At 42.6% G+C, this 25560-nt stretch overlaps 1 protein-coding gene across 1 annotated transcript in view; it reads right to left on the bottom strand.

Annotated features, from left to right (window-relative positions):
- Positions 1 to 24015, bottom strand: part of SLC16A12 (solute carrier family 16 member 12) — a 122474-nt gene extending 98459 nt beyond the window's left edge. Inside the window, exon 1 of the mRNA XM_054522616.2 lies at positions 23925 to 24015. The gene's annotated coding sequence lies outside the window, so the exon portion shown is untranslated. The remainder of the gene's footprint in view (positions 1 to 23924) is intronic.
- Between the last annotated feature and the right edge of the window lie 1545 nt (positions 24016 to 25560).

The following is a 25560-nucleotide window of genomic DNA, read 5'->3' on the forward strand; positions in this document are numbered from 1 at the left end:
CATTACTTTTTAAATCAAGAAGTTCCTGTCTGGGCATCTCTGAGAAATAAGGAAACAGGGGCGGTTGGGCAGTAACAACACAGCTGGGCAGTTTTCTGATTCTTGATATTTATATAAAACTTCACAGTTCACAGGAGGTAGCCACTATCTCAACAATCCTTCAAGAAAATGATTGCCATATTCCCACAGGCCTAGAATAACATAAATTGTGAGTTATCCCGCTATTACAACTTTTCAAGAAAAAGGAAAAATAAGAAACACTACTATATTAAATATATACACCTAAGATGCCAATCACATCTTAGTTCAGAAACATTAAAATAAGGAGGCAAAAAAGGGCACCTTAGACTTGGGGAAAACAGACTAGGCTTCTAATCTTGAAGTGACTCGCTCAAAGTCACTCAAATGATTTATCAGCAGAACTAGGGTTAGGGCATCTTCATTCCTTTCATGCAACAGTAGCTGGGCACCAATAAATGCAGGCACAGGAAAAACAGAGATAAACAAGAGGCAGTCCCTGGGCCTCCATGAAGCCCTCCACTGGTAAGGAGCTCTGTTCTCTGCTTGGGAAGTCAGAATAGTGCAGGCAGAAAGCCAGGGAGCACAAATAGCTCTCCTTTCCCAAAAGGTTGGCTGCCAGGGGCACTCTGGCTTCTCTCTGTTGCTGTTAAACTTCAGTGTGTCCTGGTCCCCAGAACCCAGCATGCCACAAGCCTCACCGAGGTAGGTCCTGGAGAAGACAAGTCATGCCCTGCCCCCAGCAGCTGTTCTGTCTGGCTGGTGACAGGCATAGCTGGTTTCCTTAGGCAATTTGTACATGCAAGGAAGGTGGCCTGGGAGCACACCAAACTGTTCACAGTGCAAGCCTAAGATATGAGAGGCAGTGGAGGGAGCAGTATCTCCTTTATTCCCTTCTCTAGAGCCTGGATTATTTTTGAGGTGATTTAAAAAATTCAAATCTGGAAAACGAAACAAAGAAAAGCAAAGAGCATGCAAGTTGGATTTAGGAAGATTAGGATTGAAATCTAGGCTTTCCATTGACTTGCTGTGTGACCTGGAACAAGTGACCTCCTGGGCCTCCATCTTCTACCTACTCATAGGGTTACTCTGAGGCCCAGCCCCCAAAGAGCACTCTCTTTCCACCTACCCGACAATCCTGGCCACAGTTTTGGTCACTGCCGGTGGACCCTTATGTGGCAGGGGTGGTCCCACTTTTTGCTTTTTCCTATTATCATATCTAACCCATTAGGTGTTTAAAATTACCTGGGGAAATGTACAGGCAGAAAACAAAATATAAACACTCAATATGTATTATATACTAAATATACACTATGATCACAACTATGATATTTTAAAAATCTATTTAAGAATAGTGGTGGTTGCTACATAGCTTCAGCATTAGTATATCTTAGGGCAGGCAGGAACAGTTGGGGAGAAGTATTTTAGGAATTGTTGAAATAATTATATGGGACATTCAGTTATATGAATGAATGTCTTGTCACTTTCACTACAACTCCAAAACACATATCCCATATTGATACTGTGCCACAAAAATGGGAACAAAAGACACTGGGGCCTACTTGAAGGGGCGTGGTGGGAGAAAGGTGAGAGTCAAAAAACTACGCATCGGGTACTATCCTCACTGCTGGGTGAAGAAATCATTTGTACACCAAACCCCACCAACACACAATTTACTCATGGAACAAACCTGCACATGTATCCCCTAAACCTAAAACAAAAGTTGAGAGAAGAAAAGAAAATACCATATCAGCAAAAACTGGTATCTTCCACTTCTTTTTCCCCATCAATTTACTCATAAATTGTTTGAGAGTATAGCAGGGATCCCAGCGTGAGAACCGGAACTATGAATAAAAAACAGATGTGTCTGTAATATAGGCCCTCAGGGAGTGTATGTGCACACAGGATCAGGAAGCCTCTTGAGAGGGAACTCACACCAGGGCGAGGATGAGTTCAGATGCACAAGTTTAGTTTCCCCCCGAGACTTGAACTAATAGGCAGGAATTGATGTAGGCTGGATTTCCTCAAGATCTAGTACAGGCTGAACCATGGAAACATCATTTTAATTGTCATTGCAGGGGGTGGGGGGTCCAAGGAAAAGAATGTTACATGTCAACAGAATGACTCAGATTTTCTGGAAATGTTTTATAATCCCAGACATATAAAACATCATACAATGGCTGGGCGTGGTGGCTCATGCCTGTAATCCCAGCACTTTGGGAGGCTGAGGCGGGCGGATCACAAGGTCAGGAGTTCGAGACCAGCCTGGCCAACATGGTGAAACCCTGTCTCTACTAAAAATACAAAAATTAGTTGGATGTGGTGGCAGGCGCCTGTAATCCCAGCTACTCGAGAGGCTGAGGCAAGAGAATTGCTTGAACCTGGGAGGTGGAGGTTGCAGTGAGCCGAGATCATGCCACTACACTCCAGTCTCGGTGACAAGAGCAAGACTCCATCTGAAAAAAAAAAAAATCATACAAAAAGAAAAACGCATATTTCTCAAATAGCACGACAAGTATATCATTGTCACCATCCAAAAAGCTTCCACAAAACAACTGGGCAATCTATATAAAAAGAAGTTCAAACCCTTTGACACACCTACCAAGGCTGCTTCAGGAAAACTATCATAACAATATAAACCAAAAATATGGAAAAAGTTCATCTCACACAATGCTCAAAGCAAGGCAATTTGCAATATCAAAAAATTATGTCCCCTACCTTCTAACTTCAAACCTTACTGACAGGTCCCATGGTCACTAAGCCTCAATACAATACAAATTCAAGCTTGACTTCTTCGTGAGGTTCAAATTAGCCAATACATATACTAGAACTCAATAAGCATTTGTAAATCCCTCAACTATTTCAAAAGCTTAAACATGCAAAAAGCTTATATTTCAGAAAATAAAAGAAGAGTAGAAACAAAAGCATCAAGTGTTTTAAAAGCACACGTACACTTGTGTTTTGGAAATCACCCGTGCAGTGAGCCCTGAACTAGTTAGCAAATGACAATCCCTGGCAGATAGAAGAAGAACCGTCCAAGACCCCATGTCAGCTGCCATTACTGGGTCACATAGGCCAAAAAAAAAAAAAAATGGAACCCCTGGGTGAAACTGAACCCATACCTATTCTCTGCCCCTGCCCTTGAGCCTTAATGTTTCAGATCTCAGCTTAACTGAGATTGGAAATAAAGTACTTACTAGAGTGCCTGGATATGATCATTGCTTGTTATGTATTTAGTGGGTAATAAAGAGAATGCAGATAAGCCTCCAGCCAGTGCCTGGAACATGTACATGCTCAGTAAATGGAAGTATTCTTGTTGTTGTCATTATTTTTACTGTTAAATGAGTAAGTCACATTTGTATAGCTACTTAGAGTTTATGTAAAGTGCTTTCAATCCCTGCAATGGTCTTGTAAGAGAAAACTGAGGCTCATGGAAGGTGATAATCTGCCCAAGTTCATGCTGCTATCAAATGCTGAAGTTGGGGACTTGATTGCCAGCCAAGGCTCCTTCCCCTTAGTAAGGCTGTCTGAATCTGACAATAATGCCTTGTCTCTGTCATGGACATTGTAGCTGATCCCATTGTAACTGATCCCAGTCCCAACAAAGCCAGTCCAAGTCGAAGTTTCTGTTCCTTACACCCCAAAACATCCTACCAACTACATTTTCTACTCATGGCACTTATGGATCAGACCTAGTACACATATTCTATCATGGAGCAATAGCTCCATATCTTCATATGTGGGGCTTTCTAAGTTTACATCAGATCTAACTTTGATTTCCTAGAATCCTACATGGGCAGAGGAGAAAAAGAAACAATGATATGTACAGCTGTACAAAGGAAACACATATTGCTGGTTTCCCATCACATGGCTAACTACAGAAGCAGAGGACACCACACTGAGTCCCACTGAAGCTTCCGGCCCCTCTCCCATGACCCTCACCCCCACATGTCATAACAAAGCTCCACATCTGGAAGCCTGATGATCTTCAGCTGCCTCTCTCTGTCCAGAGAGTGTCACACTGCACATTACCAGGAAAAAGGAAAGAGGGAGGAGGAGGAAGAAGAGGAGGAGGTTTCATCAGGGCATGTAGTCTTTTCTTCCAATTGTAATTTGGCTGAAGCATCCAAAGTTACCTGTGATGTGTGTTGTTTTGCCAATTCATACTTCAAGTTATTTTTCAAAAACTGCCATGCAAAATGTAAGCTATGCAACTGTCCTTTGACAATGTTCTACTGAGATCATCAAGTGGTCTTTATTGTATGCCGGAAACCAGCTATCCTTTGGTATCTTTCCATATTACTGCCCATACTTGGGTTGTGTCCTCCTGAAGTCCAGACCGTCCTTAGGACTACCAGGAACCATCTTCCAGTGAGAGACAGGGCCCAGTTAACAACTATCCAGCAGCTTTGCCATTCTCAGCCTCAAGTTTGACCACCTCATGTCCCATAGCATTCACCTCCAATCCATTTCAGCCATGTACTCCCAAAGCCACACTATCTACCTATCATCACAAGGTGAAGCCAGCCCTCACTTCTGAAATCTAGAGTTGTATTGAGAATTAAGTATCCTTCTTGAATCCCAACTTTCTATCCTCCAAACATCTCCAACACCCTAACTATTATTGCACCTGGTTTTCAACCCCCTTGAGCCCTTGGGTCCCTTGCTGCTCCGCTTTTCCCCATTCCATTAGCTGGTCCTGCTCTCTTTTCCCTCTTCTTGGCTTCTAGACCTCATGATCCATCACTTCAATTGCTCTCTTGCTAGAAGCACCTCTGTTTCAAACTACTAACCCCCAATTCTGCATCAATCTGAACACCCAAACATTTCCACTCCTATAACTGGTAAATCAAGTTTTACTAGAGGAAATCTCTCAATCCTGGAGATTAATGGCAAAACATAATTATGAATTCCAACAGAAACTAAGTGCTTGGTGTGACTCAGCAAAAATATATTGCACTTGTTCCTTACACACACTGGTTATTTGAAGTCTTAAGTACTCCATGTGCCCCTCATTTTCAGCAGTACAGCATGATGGTACACAGCTTTGCATCCTGGTTCTGCATCTTAGTCACTGTATAACCTCAGACAAGTGACTTAACCTCTCTGTACTTTAGTTACCTTAATTATAAATTAAGACAATTCCATCTTCACAAGGTTGTGGAAAGAATTTAGTGAGTTATCTATGTAAGGTATTTTAACAATGCTAGCGATACAGAAAGTGCCCAAAACACGTTAGTTATTATTTTGTAGACAGAATTGAGACCTTAGATGGGATTTTCCTCCATTTCCTTTCCTTTCTTTCAGTTTATTATTTTCCTCCATTTCCTATTTCTCCAATTTATTCATATCCACATGCATCCTTATCTTTTTTCTTCCTGTTTCAAAGAAAGACTTGTCACTCTATGTTTAGTCTTGCCAGCTAGTATCCCTTATTACTTTTTCTGTATTTTGAACCTAGACCTTTTCACTGGGTTCTCCTTAGCCTATAAATTTACTCATGTGTCTCTTTTCTTGAAAGCAGGAAGGGAGAATGTGAGGGAGAAAGGAAGGGAAGAGAAGGAAAAAGCAGGGAAGAAAACTCCCCTTCAGCCTTACCACCCTTTCTGGCTCTCACCGATTAGAATCCTCCCTTCACAAACCAACCCTCTAAGGTCCTGTCTATACTGACAATCACCTCGCTTCTCTTCCCATTCCCACCTCAATGGAAGGGAATTTGCCTCCTGTGTCCTCCACACACCACTCAGGCTGTTTTTGACATTATCACCAATGACTCCTAATTGCCAGTGTTTACTCTGGCATTCTTAATTGGCCAATCTCTGTAGAATGTGGCACTGTTGACCTCTCTATCATGACTAAAACTTGTTTTTCCCTGAGTTTCCATGATAGGAGTCTCTACTATTTATCTTTCTTCCCTACCGACCCCCTGCTTCTTAGTTTCTTTTGCTAGATTCTCTTCCTCTGACCACTCATTATATGTTGTGTCATCATTCATTCATTCATTCATTCAACAAGCATATTAAACTCTTACCATATGTCAGGTACCATGACAGCTGCTGGGACCAGTTAAGCTGAAGCACTACTCCAGGCACTATTCACAGTGCAGACACACTACACAGGCATATAAATGACCCCATCCAAAGTTGTGCAATGGCAGTGATGCTGTAAAGAATACATAGTCCTTGCCTTCTTGTTGGACCAGTGAAAAAGACCAAAACACAGCTAGATAATTAGAGAATAAAACAAAAGGTGCAGTGACTGAGAGATGCCCTGGGTATCGCGTGAGCACAGCCTAGTTCTTCCCCCAAGTTCTTCAACCTGTTTCATACCTCACTCTTTCCCTTCTCCTCAGGAAAAGACATGCAGACAAGTGATTTCAACTGAGCTTCTTAGCCGATGATACAATTTTGAATTTCTTGCCCAGAATATCAAACTTTCTACCACACATTTCTACCACATGCCTTATAGGGCACCAAGCACCAGGAATATAAAAATAATAAATAAAAGTCTTACCATAAGGCATTAATCTTATTTCCCATCTGCACCATTTTAACAGACCCTCTGGGGCCTTTCTTCAAACCCCATTCGGAGTTATCTGTTTGAAACACAAGCTAATTTTATCACCAAATCCCCACTCCCACCCACTCCCTTGTTCAAAAACTGCCAAAGAAAAATCAAAACCCCTTTGGTGGTGCGATGTACCAGACCCTGATGCTCTCGCTCCTGCCTGCTCCTCTAGCCTTCTCCAGCCCCCTGGCCACACATATTCCCTACCTGTCAGCCATGCCACACCATCCGAAGATGAGCAGTGCTTTCAATTCCAAGGCAATTCCCACCTCAGTGCTTTTGCACCTGTTGCTCCTACTGCCTAGAAGGTTCAACCTGCAAATTTCTACAATTATTTAATGGTTTGACCAACCTCGGCAACGTTAAGTGCCTTTGGCTCTGCATGCTCATAGCAGATGATCACTTATGGGACTCATTCCAATGCTGTGATACTTTGTACACACACTTGTGTGTACAGAGGCCCTTCCTCAAAGGCTTTCCATCTCCTGGGAAGTATCTTCCCCAGAAAAAGACAAGCCTTTGAGGAAGAACCCTGTCTAACACATGGCAGGGCCTCAGTGCATGTTTGCCTGGGAAGAGGTAAACTCATGAAGTTATTTTTAGCATTGTTTAATCACAATATTTTTTGTTAGAGACTTTAAAGGTAATTAATTCTATTTCATCTAAATCAAATGTCTCTTCTACAGATTCTGCTTAAAGCTGTTAAAAACTAAACTGAGGCCGGGCGCAGTGGCTCATACCTGTAATCCCAGCAGTTTGGGAGGCTGAGGCAGGTGGATTGCCTGAACTCAGGAGTTTGCAACCAGCCTGGGCAACATGGTGAAACCCTGTCTCCATTAAAATACAAAAAAAAAAAAATCCCCGGGCGTGGCGCCGTGCGCCTGTAGTCCCAGCTACTCAGGAGGCTGAGGCAGGAGAATTGTTTGAACCTGGGAGGCGGAGGTTGCCGTGGGCCGAGATCGTGCCACTGCACTCCAGCCTGGATGACAGAACAAGACACCATATCAAAAAAAAAAAAAAAAAAAAAAAAAGCTAAACTGAAATTTCACCTTAACAGAGCCTGCATTAGCAGTCAATTAGGTATACTATCATGCAAGAATTGACAAAGAAAGCAGAATATGCCAGGAACATGCTGAGATACCAATTTGGGTCCATCAGTTACTGAGCAATACTTGAAATTTTAGTTAGACCTTCATCTGTAATAAAATCAGAATATATGGTTGTCTAAATTTTATCTTTTTTTGAATATGGAAGATAATGAAAGAAGTCAATCTCAGCAAGTAAGAAAGGAAGGGAAAAATGTGTGGGGCTTAATTTTGATAAAATGACGAGTCCCTTAATCACTGGAACACTTCAATTACCCAGTAAAATAATTTTAACAAGTATCTTATTTATGAGTGTTTATTTGTTCTTTATCTAGGTACTCTGCCTTTTTCTAAGAGTGTTTTTGAATTTTTTAATTAAGTTAATAGCTGTTGCCAGGTGTTCCTCGTGACTAAATTTACCAAAGAGCCGGCTGGCATTGAGGGTGGAGTCTGTGTCAATAAAACACAATTAGCTACACACCCATGTGGAATGGGGATTTGACCTAAACCTCCATGGGATCACACCGAAAACCTAACAGTCACTATTCAAGTTCCACAAGGGAGAACTAAGATATGGGGAAATGTCTGGATTTTTTTAAGGTAAGAAACCATGATATTTCTTAACAAATAATTTTATGTCAAAAAATGCCACAACGGCTGTCTGAATTGCCAAATCCACAAGGTAACCACCCAAGTTTGTCCTCTCATTGTGCACTTCAACCAGCATGTAGAAGGGGCCCCAGTGATTTGTGCATGATGCAGGGTTTTCAAAGAAAGGATAAGCATCCTTGGCTGGCTTCCAAGCCCTGTCCTCTGACCCCATCATGCTACCCCCCACCCCTACACGTATATACCCATGCATCAACTCTTTTGGCAGTTATGTACAACTGTACATGGGGGAGTTATAAAATTAAAATATGAAATGCAAACTTCATTAACCAAAATGTGCATTTGGTTAACGTGAATACAGAGAAAGGCACTTAGCCCAGCATAGCTATTCCCCAGAATTTGATCTTTGACCCATCTCACCCCTCTCTAGAAACACTCTCCCGGGGAGACATATAACTTGAACTGAGTCCCTATACTGATAACTCCCAAGCTATAGTTCTTGCCCTAAATATCTAACTGCTTACTTGGTTATCTCCCCCCACAGGCATCAAAGTTATAAAGTTAATAAGACCAAAGATTTCCCAGGCTTTTCAACACAGATCCACAGTAGTAGCGTGAAACAATTAGGAGCTGCCAGAATATAAAACAAATTTGGCAAGAAACAGGAAGCAGAAACTTAGAAACATGTGGCCCAATCACTTACAGACTTGTTTTGGCCAAGAAATCCTTTGTTCAAATAAAATCTTACTTGGAAACCAAATATGTGAAATCAAGAACAGGACACCTGCTCAGATAGCACAAGGGGCCACCAGAAAGGAGCCCAAAGCTGGAAGCTGGACATCGGTCTGCCACCCATTGCCCTCATGCCCTGTAACACAGCTCCAGAGATGCTCCCTGATACTCCCAGGAATCTGCAAAATACAGTTTAAAAGCTACTGGCCAAAATCCATTAAGATTTTTATTCGTGGATAAAAATTTATTTATTTTTATTACAAAATCAACAGTTAAAGCGTAATTTGGGGAAGCCAACTGGTAACAGTGGGTGAGAATCTCCATGAACATTAAAACCAAATAAGAACAAATTTAAAAAATAAGGCGCTGAGTAGGGCGTGGTGGCTCATGCCTGTAATCCCAGCACTTTGGGAGGCCGAGGTGGGCAGATCACTTGAGGTCAGAAGTTTGAGACCAGCCTGACCAACATGGTGAAACTCCATCTCTACTAAAAATACAAAAATTGGGAGGAGCCAAGATGGCCGAATAGGAACAGCTCCGGTCTACAGCTCCCAGCGTGAGCGACGCAGAAGACGGGTGATTTCTGCATTTCCATCTGAGGTACCGGGTTCATCTCACTAGGGAGTGCCAGACAGTGGGCGCAGGTCAGTGGGTGCATGCACCGTGTGCGAGCCGAAGAAGGGCGAGGCATTGCCTCACTCGGGAAGCGCAAGCGGTCAGGGAGTTCCCTTTCCTAGTCAAAGAAAGGGGTGACAGACGGCACCTGGAAAATCGGGTCACTCCAGCCTGAAAACTGCGCTTTTCCGATGGGCTTAAAAAACGGTGCACCAGGAGATTGTATCCCGCACCTGGCTCAGAGGGTCCTACGCCCACGGAGTCTCGCTGATTGCTAGCACAGCAGTCTGAGATCAAACCGCAAGGAGGCAGCGAGGCTGCGGGAGGAGCGCCCGCCATTGCCCAGGCTTGCTTAGGTAAACAAAGCAGCTGGGAAGCTCGAACTGGGTGGAGCCCACCACAGCTCAAGAAGACCTGCCTGCCTCTGTAGGCTCCACCTCTGGGAGCAGGGCACAGACAAACAAAAAGACAGCAGTAACCTCTGCAGACTTAAATGTCCCTGTCTGACAGCTTTGAAGAGAGCAGTGGTTCTCCCAGCACGCAGCTGGAGATCTGAGAACGGGCTGACTGCCTCCTCAAGTGGGTCCCTGACCCCTGACCCCCGAGCAGCCTAACTGGGAGGCACCCGCCAGCAGGGGCAGACTGACACCTCACACGGCCGGCCAGGTACTCGAACAGACCTGCAGCTGAGGGTCCTGTCTGTTAGAAGGAAAACTAACAAACAGAAAGGACATCCACACCAAAAACCCATCTGTACATCACTATCATCAAAGACCAAAAGTAGATAAAACCACAAAGATGGGGAAAAAACAGAGCAGAAAAACTGGAAACTCTAAAAAGCAGAGTACCTCTCCTCCTCCAAAGGAACGCAGTTCCTCACCAGCAATGGATCAAAGCTGGATGGAGAATGACTTTGACGAGCTGAGAGAAGAAGGCTTCAGACGATCAAATTACTCTGAGCTACGGGAGGATATTCAAACCAAAGGCAAAGAAGTTGAAAACTTTGAAAAAAAATTTAGAAGAATGTATAACTAGAATAACCAATACAGAGAAGTGCTTAAAGGAGCTGATGGAGCTGAAAACCAAGGCTCAAGAACTACGTGAAGAATGCAGAAGCCTCAGGAGCCGATGCGATCAACTGGAAGAAAGGGTATCAGCGATGGAAGATGAAATGAATGAAATGAAGCGAAAAGGGAAGTTTAGAGAAAAAAGAATAAAAAGAAACAAGCAAAGCCTCCAAGAAATATGGGACTATGTGAAAAGACCAAATCTACGTCTGATTGGTGTACCTGAAAGTGACGGGAAGAATGGAACCAAGTTGGAAAACACTCTGCAGGATATTATCCAGGAGAACTTCCCCAATCTAGCAAGGCAGGCCAACATTCAGATTCAGGAAATACAGACAACGCCACAAAGATACTCCTCAAGAAGAGCAACTCCAAGACACATAATTGTCAGATTCACCAAAGTTGAAATGAAGGAAAAAATGTCAAGGGCAGCCAGACAGAAAGGTCAGGTTACCCTCAAAGGGAAGCCCATCAGACTAACAGCAGATCTCTCAGCAGAAACTCTACAAGCCAGAAGAGAGTGGGGGCCAATATTCAACATTCTTAAAGGAAAGAATTTTCAAGCCAGAATTTCATATCCAGCCAAACTAAGCTTCATAAGTGAAGGAGAAATAAAATACTTTACAGACAAGCAAATGCTGAGAGATTTTGTCACCACCAGGGCTGCCCTAAAAGAGCTCCTGAAGGAAGCACTAAACATGGAAAGGCACAACCGGTGCCAGCCGCTGCAAAATCATGCCAAAATGTAAAGACCATCAAGACTAGGAAGAGACTGCATCAACTAACGAGCAAAATAACCAGCTAACATCATAATGACAGGATCAAATTCATACATAACAATATTACCTTTAAATGTAAATGGACTAAATGCTCCAATTAAAAGACACAGACTGGCAAATTGGATAAGGAGTCAAGACCCATCAGTGTGCTGTATTCAGGAAACCCATCTCATGTGCAGAGACACACATAGGCTCAAAATAAAAGGATGGAGGAAGATCTACCAAGCAAATGGAAAACAAAAAAAGGCAGGGGTTGCAATCCTAGTCTCTGATAAAACAGACTTTAAACCAACAAAGATCAAAAGAGACAAAGAAGGCCATTACATAATGGTAAAGGGATTAATTCAACAAGAAGAGCTAACTATCCTAAATATATATGAACCCAATACAGGAGCACCCAGATTCATAAAGCAAGTCCTGAGTGACCTACAAAGAGACTTAGACTCCCACACATTAATAATGGGAGACTTTAACACCCCACTGTCAACATTAGACAGATCAACGAGACAGAAAGTCAACAAGGATACCCAGGAATTGAACTCAGCTCTGCACCAAGCGGACCTAATAGACATCTACAGAACTCTCCACCCCAAATCAACAGAATATACATTTTTTTCAGCACCACACCACACCTATTCCAAAATTGACCACATACTTGGAAGTAAAGCTCTCCTCAGTAAATGTAAAAGAAAAGAAATTATAACAAACTATCTCTCAGATCACAGTGCAATCAAGCTAGAACTCAGGATTAAGAATCTCACTCAAAACCGCTCAACTACATGGAAACTGAATAACCTGCTCCTGAATGACTACTGGGTACATAACGAAATGCAGGCAGAAATAAAGATGTTCTTTGAAACCAACGAGAACCAAGACACAACATACCAGAATCTCTGGGACGCATTCAAAGCAGTGTGTAGAGGGAAATTTATAGCACTAAATGCCCACAAGAGAAAGCAGGAAAGATCCAAAACTGACACCCTAACATCACAATTAAAAGAGCTAGAAAAGCAAGAGCAAACACATTCAAAAGCTAGCAGAAGGTAAGAAATAACTACAATCAGAGCAGAACTGAAGGAAATAGAGACACAAAAAAACCCTTCAAAAAATGAATGAATCCAAGAGCTGGTTTTTTGAAAGGATCAACAAAATTGATAGACCACTAGCAAGACTAATAAAGAAAAAAAGAGAGAAGAATCAAATAGAGGCAATAAAAAATGATAAAGGGGATATCACCACCGATCCCACAGAAATACAAACTACCATCTGAGAATACTACAAACACCTCTACGCAAATAAACTAGAAAATCAAGAAGAAATGGATAAATTCCTGAACACATACACCCTCCCAAGACTAAACCAGGAAGAAGTTGAATCTCTGAATAGACCAATAACAGGATCTGAAATTGTGGCAATAATCAATAGCTTACCAACCAAAAAAAGTCCAGGACCAGATGGATTCACAGCCGAATTCTATCAGAGGTACAAGGAGGAACTGGTACCATTCCTTCTGAAACTATTCCAATCAATAGAAAAAGAGGGAATCCTCCCTAACTCATTTTATGAGGCCAGCATCATCCTGATACCAAAGCCGGGCAGAGACACAACCAAAAAAGAGAATTTTAGACCAATATCCTTGATGAACATTGATGCAAAAATCCTCAATAAAATACTGGCAAACAGAATCCAGCAGCACATCAAAAAGCTTATCCACCATGATCAAGTGGGCTTCATCCCTGGGATGCAAGGCTGGTTCAATATACGCAAATCAATAAATGTAATCCAGCATATAAACAGAACCAAAGACAAAAACCACATGATTATCTCAATAGATGCAGAAAAGGCCTTTGACAAAATTCAACAGCCCTTCATGCTAAAAACTCTCAATAAATTAGGTATTGATGGGACGTATCTCAAAATAATAAGAGCTATCTATGACAAACCCACAGCCAATATCATACTGAATGGGCAAAAACTGGAAGCATTCCCTCTGAAAACTGGCACGAGACAGGGATGCCCTCTCTCACCACTCCTGTTCAACACAGTGTTGGAAGTTCTGGCCAGGGCAATTAGGCAAGAGAAGGAAATCAAGGGTATTTAATTAGGAAAAGAGGAAGTCAGATTGTCCCTATTTGCAGATGACATGATTGTATATCTAGAAAACCCCATTGTCTCAGCCCAAAATCTCCTTAAGCTGATAAGCAACTTCAGCAAAGTCTCAGGATACAAAATCAATGTACAAAAATCACAAGCATTCTTATACACCAACAATAGACAAACAGAGAGCCAAATCATGAGTGAACTCCCATTCACAATTGCTTCAAAGAGAATAAAATACCTAGGAATCCAACTTACAAGGGATGTGAAGGACCTCTTCAAGGAGAACTACGAACCACTGCTCAAGGAAATAAAAGAGGATACAAAGAAATGGAAGAACATTCCATGCTCATGGGTAGGAAGAATCAATATCGTGAAAATGGCCATACTGCCCAAGGTAATTTACAGATTCAATGCCATCCCCATCAAGCTACCAATGACTTTCTTCACAGAATTGGAAAAAACTACTTCAAAGTTCATATGGAACCAAAAAAGAGCCCGCATCGCCAAGTCAATCCTAAGCCAAAAGAACAAAGCTGGAGGCATCACACTACCTGACTTCAAACTATACTACAAGGCTACAGTAACCAAAACAGCAAGGTACTGGTACCAAAACAGAGATATAGATCAATGGAACAGAACAGAGCCCTCAGAAATAACGCCGCATATCTACAACTATCTGATCTTTGACAAACCTGAGAAAAACAAGAAATGGGGAAAGGATTCCCTATTTAATAAACGGTGCTGGGAAAACTGGCTAGCCATATGTAGAAAGCTGAAACTGGATCCCGTCCTTATACCTTATACAAAAATCAATTCAAGATGGATTAAAGACTTAAACGTTAGACCTAAAACCATAAAAACCCTAGAAGAAAACCTAGGCATTACCATTCAGGACATAGGCATGGGCAAGGACTTCATGTCTAAAACACCAAAAGCAATGGCAACAAAAGCCAAAATTGACAAATGGGATCTAATTAAACTAAAGAGCTTCTGCACAGCAAAAGAAACTACCATCAGAGTGAACAGGCAACCTACAAAATGGGAGAAAATTTTTGCAACCTACTCATCTGACAAAGGGCTAATATCCAGAATCTACAAAGAACTCAAACAAATTTACAAGAAAACAACAAACAACCACATCAAAAAGTGGGCAAAGGACATGAACAGACACTTCTCAAAAGAAGACATTTATGCAGCCAAAAAACACATGAAAAAATGCTCATCATCACCGGCCATCAGAGAAATGCAAATCAAAACCACAATGAGATACCATCTCACACCAGTTAGAATGGCAACCATTAAAAAGTCAGGAAACAACAGGTGCTGGAGAGGATGTGGAGAAACAGGAACACTTTTACACTGTTGGTGGGACTGTAAACTAGTTCAACCCTTGTGGAAGTCAGTGTGGCGATTCCTCAGGGATCTAGAACTAGAAATTCCATTTGACCCAGCCATCCCATTACTAGGTATATACCCAAAGGACTATAAATCATGCTGCTATAAAGACACATGCACACGTATGTTTATTGCGGCATTATTCACAATAGCAAAGACTTGGAACCAACCCAAATGTCCAACAATGATAGACTGGATTAAGAAAATGTGGCACATATACACCATGGAATACTATGCAGCCATAAAAAATGATGAGTTCATGTCCTTTGTAGGGACATGGATGAAACTGGAAATCATCATTCTCAGTAAACTATCGCAAGAACAAAAAACCAAACACCGCATATTCTCACTCATAGGTGGGAACTGAACAATGAGAACACATGGACACAGGAAGGGGAACATCACACTCTGGGGACTGTTGTGGGGTGGGGGGAGGGGGGAGGGATAGCATTGGGAGATATATCTAATGCTAGATGACGAGTTAGTGGGTGCAGTGCACCAGCATGGCACATGTATACATATGTAACTAACCTGCCCATTGCACACATGTACCCTAAAACCTAAAGTATAATAATAATAAATAAATAAATAAAAAAGAACAAAAAAATAATAAAAATAAAAATAAAATAAAAATACAAAAATTAGCCGGGTGTGGTGGCAGGTGCCTGTAATCCCAGCTACTCAGGAGGCTGAGGCAGGAGAATCGCTTGAACCCAGGAGGCAGAGGTTGCAGTGAGCCAAGATCGTGCCACTGGACTGCAGTCTGGGTGAAAGAGTGAGACTCCACCTCAAAAAAATAATAATAAAACTAAAAAAATAAGGGGCTGGCATGGTAGCTTACATCTATAATCTCAGCACTTTGGGAGGCTGAGGAGAGAGGATTGCTTGAGCTCAGGAGTTTAAGTCCAGCCTGGAAAAACATAGTAAGACTCCATTTCCATTTCTACCAAAAAAAAAAAAAAATTAATTATCTGGGCATGGTGGTGCCCACCTGTAGTTCCAGCTACTTTGGAGGCTGAAGCAGGAGGACTGCCTGAGCCTAGTAGTTCAAGGCTGCAATGAGCCATCATCACACCACTGCACTCCAGCCTGGGTGACAGTGAGACCCCATCTCTTTAAAAAAAAAAAGAGAGAGAGAAAAGATAAAAAGAAAAAAGGTGAATTCTAAGTAGAAGTAGTCCACTAGATAAATCTTCAGAATCTATATCAGTCACCTCACCACATTTTCTCAAAAACAATAAATCCTAATGACAAGGAAAACTCTAAAATTAATCATACTTTGTTGAAGTCACATAGGGCAAGGTTTAAACTCCTATCTTTCTTACATAAGAGTCCTATATAATATCTTTCTTATATAAAAGTCTGGCCAGGCATGGTGGCTCATGCCTGTAGTCCTAGCAACTTGGGAGGTTGAGATGGGAGGATTGCTTGAGCCTGGGAGGTCGAGGCTGCAGTGGGCCCTGATAAGGCCACTGCACTCCAGCCTGGGTGACAAAGTGAGACCCTGTCCCAAGAAAACCCTTTTTATTTAATTTGATACAATTGAATAAAAAGAGAAAGTTTTCAGAGAAAGTTTGAGTATTAAGGTTGACAACTCAATCAACTTAAAGAAACACATAATAAAGGACACATCTGTGAGTATTTTAGAGGAAACAGATTATCGTTGTAGAGTAAAAGGCCAAATTATTGTCCTAAACAAAAATACCCATATGGTACCACAATCATCAAAAACTTGAAAATAGTTGGTTAATTAATTCATTGGTTGACAGTAATTATACCAATTGGGTTGATTTGGTTGTTTTGACATCTTATAAACATAAGCCTAGTGAATTCCACAGAGAAGAAAAAAAATTACTGAACATTCATTCAACCATTGGGAAAAGCTGTCCATATAATGAACGGGCCCTCTATAGAGAAAATGCACACACAAAAAATTTCCATTATATGTTAAAAGATACCACAACATGAAATTTTATGTTTCAATAAAATTTTTTTCTAAAGAAGCATAAAATTATTATTATATATCTCCATAATTTCTCAACCCTGGCTGTACATGAGATTCACCAGAGAGATTTAAAAACTATCAATACCCTAGCCCTGTATCTCAGACCTACGGAATCAGAGTTTTTCAGAGTAGGACATTGGTACCAGTTTTTTTCCTTCCTCAGGTGATTCTAATGTGTAGGTGGGGTTGAGAACCATTGATACAGAGTCTTCAATCAACTGATTTATGGATACTAGGTTGTCAGGTGTCAACCTGAACAGACCATTTTTTTTTTTATATCATTTATGCCTGTGAGTTTGGGCTACCCCTATTCATAACTATCTAATAATGATGGTTAAGGCTGGTTTTTGATAGTTGTCTGGTTGAACTATCACTGCCTGAAGAAGCAGCACTCTGTTCTCCCTTACGAGATTTAACTTTGTCGTGAGTTTTTATTTTTTTGGTGGTTCCTTCACGGGCTATGAATGTGGTTGCTTTGAAGTTACAGGTTCAGAGAGCTGAAATTGCTGTTTCAAGAAATACATCTGGTTTCAGTAGATAAATATGAACTCACTCCCATGGAAAGTATTCCATCAAGCAAAGTAGAATTACAAAAATAATACCAGTTGATCCCAAAATAAGTAATTATGGCCCTAATTTATAATATGTCAAATAAACCACAAAATGATTAATTGCGCTTAGGAATATTTTGAAAAAAACATAGTCTACAAATGATTTGGGTGATAATTTTTAAGTATTGGTATAGTTAACACTTTACGTAGCTACTGTTTACATATATGAACCACTGAGCCAGAAGATGGTGTTGGGGGAAACAGTTGCTGATTTTTATGGTGATTCGGAAGTTTGGAAACTGAGTCCCAATTTCCTTTACAGTCTTTTTTTGAGACAGAGTCTCGCTCTGTTGCCCAGGCTGGAGTGCAGTGGCACGATCTTGGCCCACTGCAACCTACGCCTCCCAGGTTCAAGCCATCCTCCTGCCTCAGCCTCCCTAGTAGCTGGGATTACAGGCATGTGCCACCACGCCCAGCTAATTTTTGTATTTTTAGTAGAGACGGGGTTTCGCCATGTTAGCCACGATAGTCTCGAACTCCTGACCTCAGGTGATCCACCCGCCTCGGCCTCCCAAAGTGCTGGAATTACAGGCATGAGCCACCGCACCCGGCCTCCTTTACAGTCTTAAGTGACTAATGCTATATCTATAAGAGGCTCGTAAACATGGAATTTCTCTCTAGATACAGAAATGAGTTATTTTCAAAATATACAGGGTACCCTCAGAAATGGAAACATTAGAAGCTCTCAGCAGTAATCAGAAGTCAGGAAAAGCAGAGTCAAAAAGTTGATACAACATATTTTGAACATTTTGTTTCAATTCCTTTCATAAACAAAAAATTCATTCACTAATCTTTGGATATTGGGTCATGATTGGAGTTCTATGTTATTTTTCTTGGTTAATCCACATCCAGATTTCCTGCTTCTATTTCTTAAAGAGGATCAGGACCTTATTGGAGCTTGTGAAAAAACCTGAATGCAAAATCATTCTAGAAATTTTTATTGTACTCTTCAAATCTCTTATCACTATGCCACACCTAAGTACTCATCCCTCTTCCTTTTGTAATTTGCTTGTTCATGTCGCTTTTTAAAAAGCTTTATAGTCTTTTTATAAATTGAGATAAAATTCACATAAACTTCACTATTTTAATACTTTTAAAGTGTACAATTTGGTGGGTTTTTTTTCTTTTTTTTCTGAGACGGAGTCTCGCTCTGTTGCCCAGGCTGGAGTGCAGTGGCGGGATCTTGGCTCACTGCAAGCTCCGCCTCCCGGGTTCATGCCATTCTCCTGCCTCAGACTCCCGAGTAGCTGGGACTACAGGCGCCCACCACCACGCCTGGCTAATTTTTTGTACTTTAGTAGAGACGGGGTTTCACCGTTTTAGCCAGGATGGTCTCCATCCCCTGACCTCGTGATTCGCCCGCCTCGGCCTCCCAAAGTGCTGGGATTACAGGTGTGAGCCACGGCGCCCAGCTGGTGGTTTTTATATATTTACAATGTTGTGCAACCACCACCCCATTATCTAATTCCAGAACATAGCCGTCACCCCAAAAAGAAACCTTGCATCCATCATCAGTCACTCTCTATTTCCCCTACCCCACTTGCCTGGCAATCACTAATCCACTTTTTGTTGATATGCATTTGCCTATTATGGACATTTCATATAAATCATACAACATGTGGTCATTGTATCTGGCTTCTTTCACTTAGCATAATGTTTTCAAGGTTCATCCATGTTGCAACATGTGTTGATATATTTTTTTTAACATTACTTACTTTTATGGGCCCATATAGCGATCAACTTAGTTTTCACAGAAATACCATTCTTTGTTTAGCATTCACATTACATCAGTTTAGGCAATATTTCATTAAATCACAAAATTACAATAGCATCCTAGCACTTTAGGAGGCCAAGGCAGGTGGATCACCTGAGGTCAGGAGTTCGAGACCAGCCTGGCCAACATGGCGATACCCTGTCTCTACTAAAAAAAAAAAAAAAAAGTACAAAAATTAGCCAGGCATGGTGGTGGATGCCTGTAATCCCAGCTACTCAGGAGGCTGGGGTGGGAAAATTACTTGAACCAGGGAGGCGGATGTTGCAGTGAGTCGAAATAGCACCACTGCACTCCAGCCTGGGTGACAGAGCAAGGCTCTGTCTCAAAGAAAAAACAAAAATACAATAGCAAAGTACAACTGGCATAAACTGGACTGTAACCAAACACTACTGTAAGCATGCACCTGACATAGTAACAGCCAAGTTTACAAATTTATTAAGATGATAGCTATTTCCCACAGCAGTCTCTGTGTCTGAGCAACCACCACGATGTGGTTCAGAGGAGAAGGAGAGCACTGGTTAATCCAATGAGTTGTTTCAGCGTTAGGCAGTATTTCATTAAGCAGAACAGAGTCAGATGCATGTGGGGCAGAGAGGTGATAAGTGTCTATTATACGACCCAACACAGCCTCAACTGGTTCCCAAGAGGAAGTTTTCTACGTGTCTTCAAAAAGAGGCAAGGATGTGCTCCCATAAAGACAGGTATATCCTCTGCCTCTATAAAAGCTTTACCATCTTTCAAGAAGCAACTCCAATGTGCCCTCCTCTACAAAGTCTTCCCTAACTCTCAAATCTTCACAGTGCCTGCCTGCTCTCTCTTCTTCCTTTTAATCCCCAAAGTACTTATGCATCTCTTATGGTAGTTTGAATTGGTATGATAGCTAGCCATACAATGTCCTCTCTTCCATACCAGGATGTAAGCTGCATCAGAGGCATATTCTGTGTCTTTATACGTCCTGCTGTCATCAGCACCAGAAAAGAGATGCTCAAAACACAATCTTCACACAAATCCTTACACAAATCATTTAATAAGGAGTAGAAGTTCAATAAATATTCATTAAATTAATAAATGAATGAGCACAGGAATTAAATAATTAAGCAATTTCATGCAACATCTTACCTGGCTACAGCAATTAACCCTACTTGTCAGTGTGCGGTAAATGAAGGAAAGATATGTATCTGATGGGGCACAGTGGTGGGTGAATAAAGAAAAAAAAATCAGCTATTCCAGGTGCCTAGCATGCATCAGAAATTGTGACTCTTCTCCAAATGTTCAACAGACACCACCTTCAAACAGGACATTGTTAGATAATGACACTTTCTGATGTCCTTTGATGTAGAGCACATTAAAAGTATTATCAGATGGAAAATCTTTCTGTTCAAAATCCCCCAACCTCTTCAACTGTGTATTTAGTTTTCATCAATTAAATTATTATATCATTTCAATGGGTGACTTTTTATGTACACTGGAAAGGTACTCATAAGAAAATAGCTTCCAAATTGGCTATTTTTAAAAGCAAAGCAACTGGTTAGGTGAGGAATGCATAAACAACCCCAAAAGCGGCACTGAATACTTTTCTTTGGCTGTATACGACTGAAAAACTGCCAAGTTCATTTTGATAAGCCTTTGTTAAAAACAATAAACATGCCTGAGCTTGCAAACCATGCTGTTTTGAAGAAAAAGCAATTGAGAGAATTAGAAAATGCTTAAAACTGGAATGTCTGATAGTCTATGAATGTGGAGGAAAGTGGGGGACAAAATGTAAAGTGAGACAAAATCACAACAGAACACCATCTTCATAAATAAATAAAAAGCGATATCTTATAAACTAATTTAATTAGTCTCCAATACTAACATGGTACCACTAACACTCTTAAGAAAACAAATCATCCCGTGCTTCAAGTTTAGTCACCACGGTGATCTCCCTGCAATAAAGGAAATGTAATTTCATTGACTCCAAATGAACATATATTAAATAACCAAATGTGGAAACTGCAATTCACTTACAGTAAAATGTCAGCTCAAAAAATTAAGAGTAACTTCACCTGAATTTGTTTTTTTGTTGTTGTTGTTGTCTTCCCCCCCCCCCATGATTATAAGATTCTCAGAATTGTAGGACTGGAAGGAAGATAGTTTGGATCACTTATGTTTATTTTCCTGCTTAGGTAAAACTGAAATTCTCTTGTACCTGCCTAAGAAATCCTGGAAAAATTCTAGTGAATAAATTGCAACTTGAGCTCTATAGGATCAAAGTTCTTTGTTTTGTTCATTGACACATCCCAAATGCCCAGAACAGCACTAGGCATACAGCAGGCACTCAATAAATATCTGCTAATTGAACTAAATTGAAAAATATGCAGTGCAATGCAATGTTAAATAAGTCAGTTTGAAACTCCTTTCTTAGCTTTGTTTTGGTCATAGTATTAATCACAATAAACAAACAGTCCTCATATAAACCACTTCAACACTCTAATTCCTGTTTTTACTTCTGATCGATCATTACCATACAGGGTTCTGAGAATCAGAAAAGACTCCAAGGAAAGATGGGGGTAGACTTACTCCCATCTATTTGGACTAATTTTCTTCTTCTGGGCATTCACCTGAGAAGTATCTGCATATCCATAATATAAAAATAATTTAAAATATTACTTAAAATTAAAGGTTTGCATCTTTAAAAGTTGTGCCACAAAAGCAATTTGATTAAATCAATCTCTCATCTGTTTCAGAATCCCATCAGTTAAAAAAAAAAAACACAAAAAATAAGAACAGGAAAATGATATGATTAGGTGATGCTAGTCATATTATTTTTGCTCAAAATGCCTAGAGGCAATATGCCTTGGAAAACTGAGTTAGGTGGGAATGAGAAGATCTGGATTCTAGTGTTGATTCCATCACCAGTTAACAGTATGAATTCAGCCAATCCTTGCCAACCTGGATCTGAGCTTCCTGGGCTGTAAGGTGAAGGGTTTGAATTTAGTAGATGGTCTCCAAAGCCTTTCAGTTTCAAAGTTTCTCTAAACCCTGTAATTATAAGTGACTAAATCCAGTTCACCTAATTACTACCACTACTCTTTCACATCCTTCATTTCTTCAGCAAACATCCGGTCACCTTGGGGGCGCAGGGGGTGGGGGATGTCAAACAGCATTAGCCATAGTTTGGCACGACATTTATGGAGGGGGAGAGACAAACTATGCAAGGGCAGCTAGCTGATGATTTTAACTGTTAGTGAGCTTACACCTGTGCAGCGAATGTGTTTCTGAATTTGAAAGGCCGGAAGATTTTCCCCCTGGGCTAAGCTGGTGGCGCCGCGGGAGTGCCTAGCTCTGAGCAAAGAATCAGGTAGGATGAACTAATTAGAGGCTCTTCAAAAGGAGAGTGTTTAACCAGTTTCCTGGCAGGACTCACCTGACTAGACATTTTTAAAAATTATGGCCAGGCACGGTGGCGCACGCCTGTAATCCCATCACTTTGGGAGGCTAAAGCGGGCAGATCGCTTGAGCCCAGGAGCTCGAGAGCAAACCAGGCAATATGTCGAAACCCTGTATCTGCAAAAAAAAAAATACAAAAAATAGCCGGGCGTGGTGGCGCGCACCTTTAGTCCCAGCTACTCCAGAGGCTGGGGAGGGAGAATCGTTGGAGCCGAGGAGGCGGAGGTTGCAATGAGCTGAGATCGCGCCACTGCACTCCAGCCTGGGCGACAGAGCGAGACCTTATAAAATAATAAATAAATAGCATAAGAGGTTTAGAATGCTGATGTGTGAAAACGGAAGACTAACCAAATAGCCCCAGGACTTACTGAAATTGTGCTTCAAAATTTTGTTACGAACGCTTTTCCGAGTCCACAATACAGGTATCACTGGTTTATTTGTGGACAAGAAGCAACTGAGAAATTGAGTTCAATCCACTGAAAGCCGGTGTGTTTTTAATATAGCACACACGGGAAATAAATATTATTGTCCGAGGTAGGGGACGGGGAGAGATTTTAAAAATGTACTATAAACATAAAATCCAGAAGAAAGATGGTCTCTATTCCACCGAGAAGTCTGCATTTGAAAACCACAAGAGATGGAGATCAAAGCCGCTCGTTCTCCAGCCACCTGCCCAAAAACTCGGCCACAGCGCAGACCCAACCCAGACAGGGCAAGTGAGCACGTGTCTCCCTCCCAACCCAAGCTGCGCGCCGACGCACCCAAGTTAGGGTCCCAGGCTCCCGGCGCGGGATGGGCGCTAGGGCAGCGGAGAATGGAGGGTCCCCGTCCTCCTCCAGCTCCAAGGACAGCGCCAGCGCCCCGCCGTCCCGCCGCCCTTCCTTGAGGGATGCCCGTGTCACCTGAGCCACCGCTCCCTCTGCACAACCGAGTCAGGGAGAGGGAAGAGGGGTAGCCGAGGAAGCTTCTTGGCACGGGCGCTGGGGATCCGGGAGCGGGGACCGCCGGCGAGAATGAGCCCAGGACAGCCCAGCGCTCCACAGCGCTCTGCAGCCCGCCCAGAGCGCGCAGACCACCCCCATGCCCCGCCCGCCCTCCTGCCACACCCGCCCGCAGCCCGGCACCGCCGCCTCCTCACCTCGCCGGGACCACTGCAGCCCTGGCGGTAGCGCGCGGACATGCCCCCGGGGCGCACCCGCCGAGCTGCGTCCCTGCGCAGTGGCCCCTTCCCGGGCCCCAGGCTGCGCGATCCGCGCTTCGGTGGGGCGGGGAGCGGACTGGGCGGAGGCGCCGGCGAGGCTGGGGCCGGGGGCCCAGCTGGCAGCGCCGGGGGAGGGAAGCGTAGCGCGGAAAATCCCAGTGCTCGGCCTTCGAAATGCACTGGCTCATTCAGCCCCGCCAGCTCCGCCGGGGACTCTGCCTGGCGGGCGAACAGGATTTAGCGCGGGGATCCGCTTTAAGTACTGCGGCTTGGCTAGGGGCGAGGGGCGCAGCGGAGGAGGGACGTCTTGCGGTTATGTAATGCACCGGCTTTCTGTGTCCCCAGCCAAACCGCTCTAGGACTGCCGGACCCTCCCCGGGAAGAGCCCTGACCCCTGACCTCGGCAAGCCGAGGGGAGCTCGGTGTTCCCAAAAAGAACTTTTCCCCGCACGGTCAAAGAGCAAGATCTCGAGAAAAAATACAAGGCCTCCTTTAGGTGTATCTGGCAGGGATCCGGACCCTGCTAGCCAATCCTTCCCATTTCACAGCACAGGAAACTGAAGCTCCAGAATGCTAGTGAAAAGCGTTATCTCTTGGAGTCAAAAGGACCTGGGTTCAACACATCTGAAAATCTCATAACCTTGGGCAATTTAACTCTCTGAGCCTCACTTTTCCCTGTAAAACAAAGGATAATAGCGCCCACTTCATGTTATTGCTGCGAGTATGAAATGAGTGAGGTGTAGGCGCCCGGTACATAATACAATTCCCCAAACGTTGACTCAAAGCCTGAAAAGAGAGCTGCCAGGACATACCCCACGTAGCACAGGTTCCACGCGAACTTTCTGTAAAGTCCTCTCCTTGTCAGAAGCAAGGCCTCTGAACTGACAAGGTCTGGTTCCAATATCTTGGAGCCTACGTCCTCACTTCTCCAAGAGTGGCCCTTAGAGCAACAGCGAGGTCATCACCTGGGTGCTTGTTAAAAATGCGGAATCTCAGGCCCAACCGCGGATCAGAATCTGCATTTTTTGCAAGATTCCCTGATGATTTCGCTGTATGTCAAAATTTCAAAATGAATTAGACTTTTTGGAATTATTATTATCGTTATTATTATTTTTGAGAAGGAGTCTCACTCTGTCGCCCAGGCTGGAGTGCAATGGTGCAATCTTGGCTCACTGCAACCTCCGCCTCCCTAGTTCAAACGATTCTCCTGCCTCTGCTTCCCCAGTAGCTGGGATTACGGGCGCGTGCCACCACGCCCAGCTAATTTTTTGTATCTTTAATAGAGACGGGATTTCACCATGTTGGCCAGGCTGATCTCGAACTCCTGACCTCGTGATCTGCCCGACAAAGAGTTACTGATGAACAGTAGGAAGCATTTGCCACGCAGCACTGTAGGTATGTTTGTTTTTTTTAGAGAAGGAGTCTCATTTTGTTTGTTTTTTAAAGAAGGGGTTTCACTATGTCGCTAAGGCTAGAGTGCTGTGGTGCGATCATAGCTCATTGCAGTCTCGAACTCCTAGGCTCAAGGGATCCTCCTGCCTCAGCCTCCCCAAGCACTGAGATTACAGGCTTG

This window comes from Pongo abelii, chromosome 8, assembly GCF_028885655.2.
Source record: "Pongo abelii isolate AG06213 chromosome 8, NHGRI_mPonAbe1-v2.0_pri, whole genome shotgun sequence".
Taxonomy (NCBI): Eukaryota; Metazoa; Chordata; class Mammalia; order Primates; family Hominidae; genus Pongo; species Pongo abelii.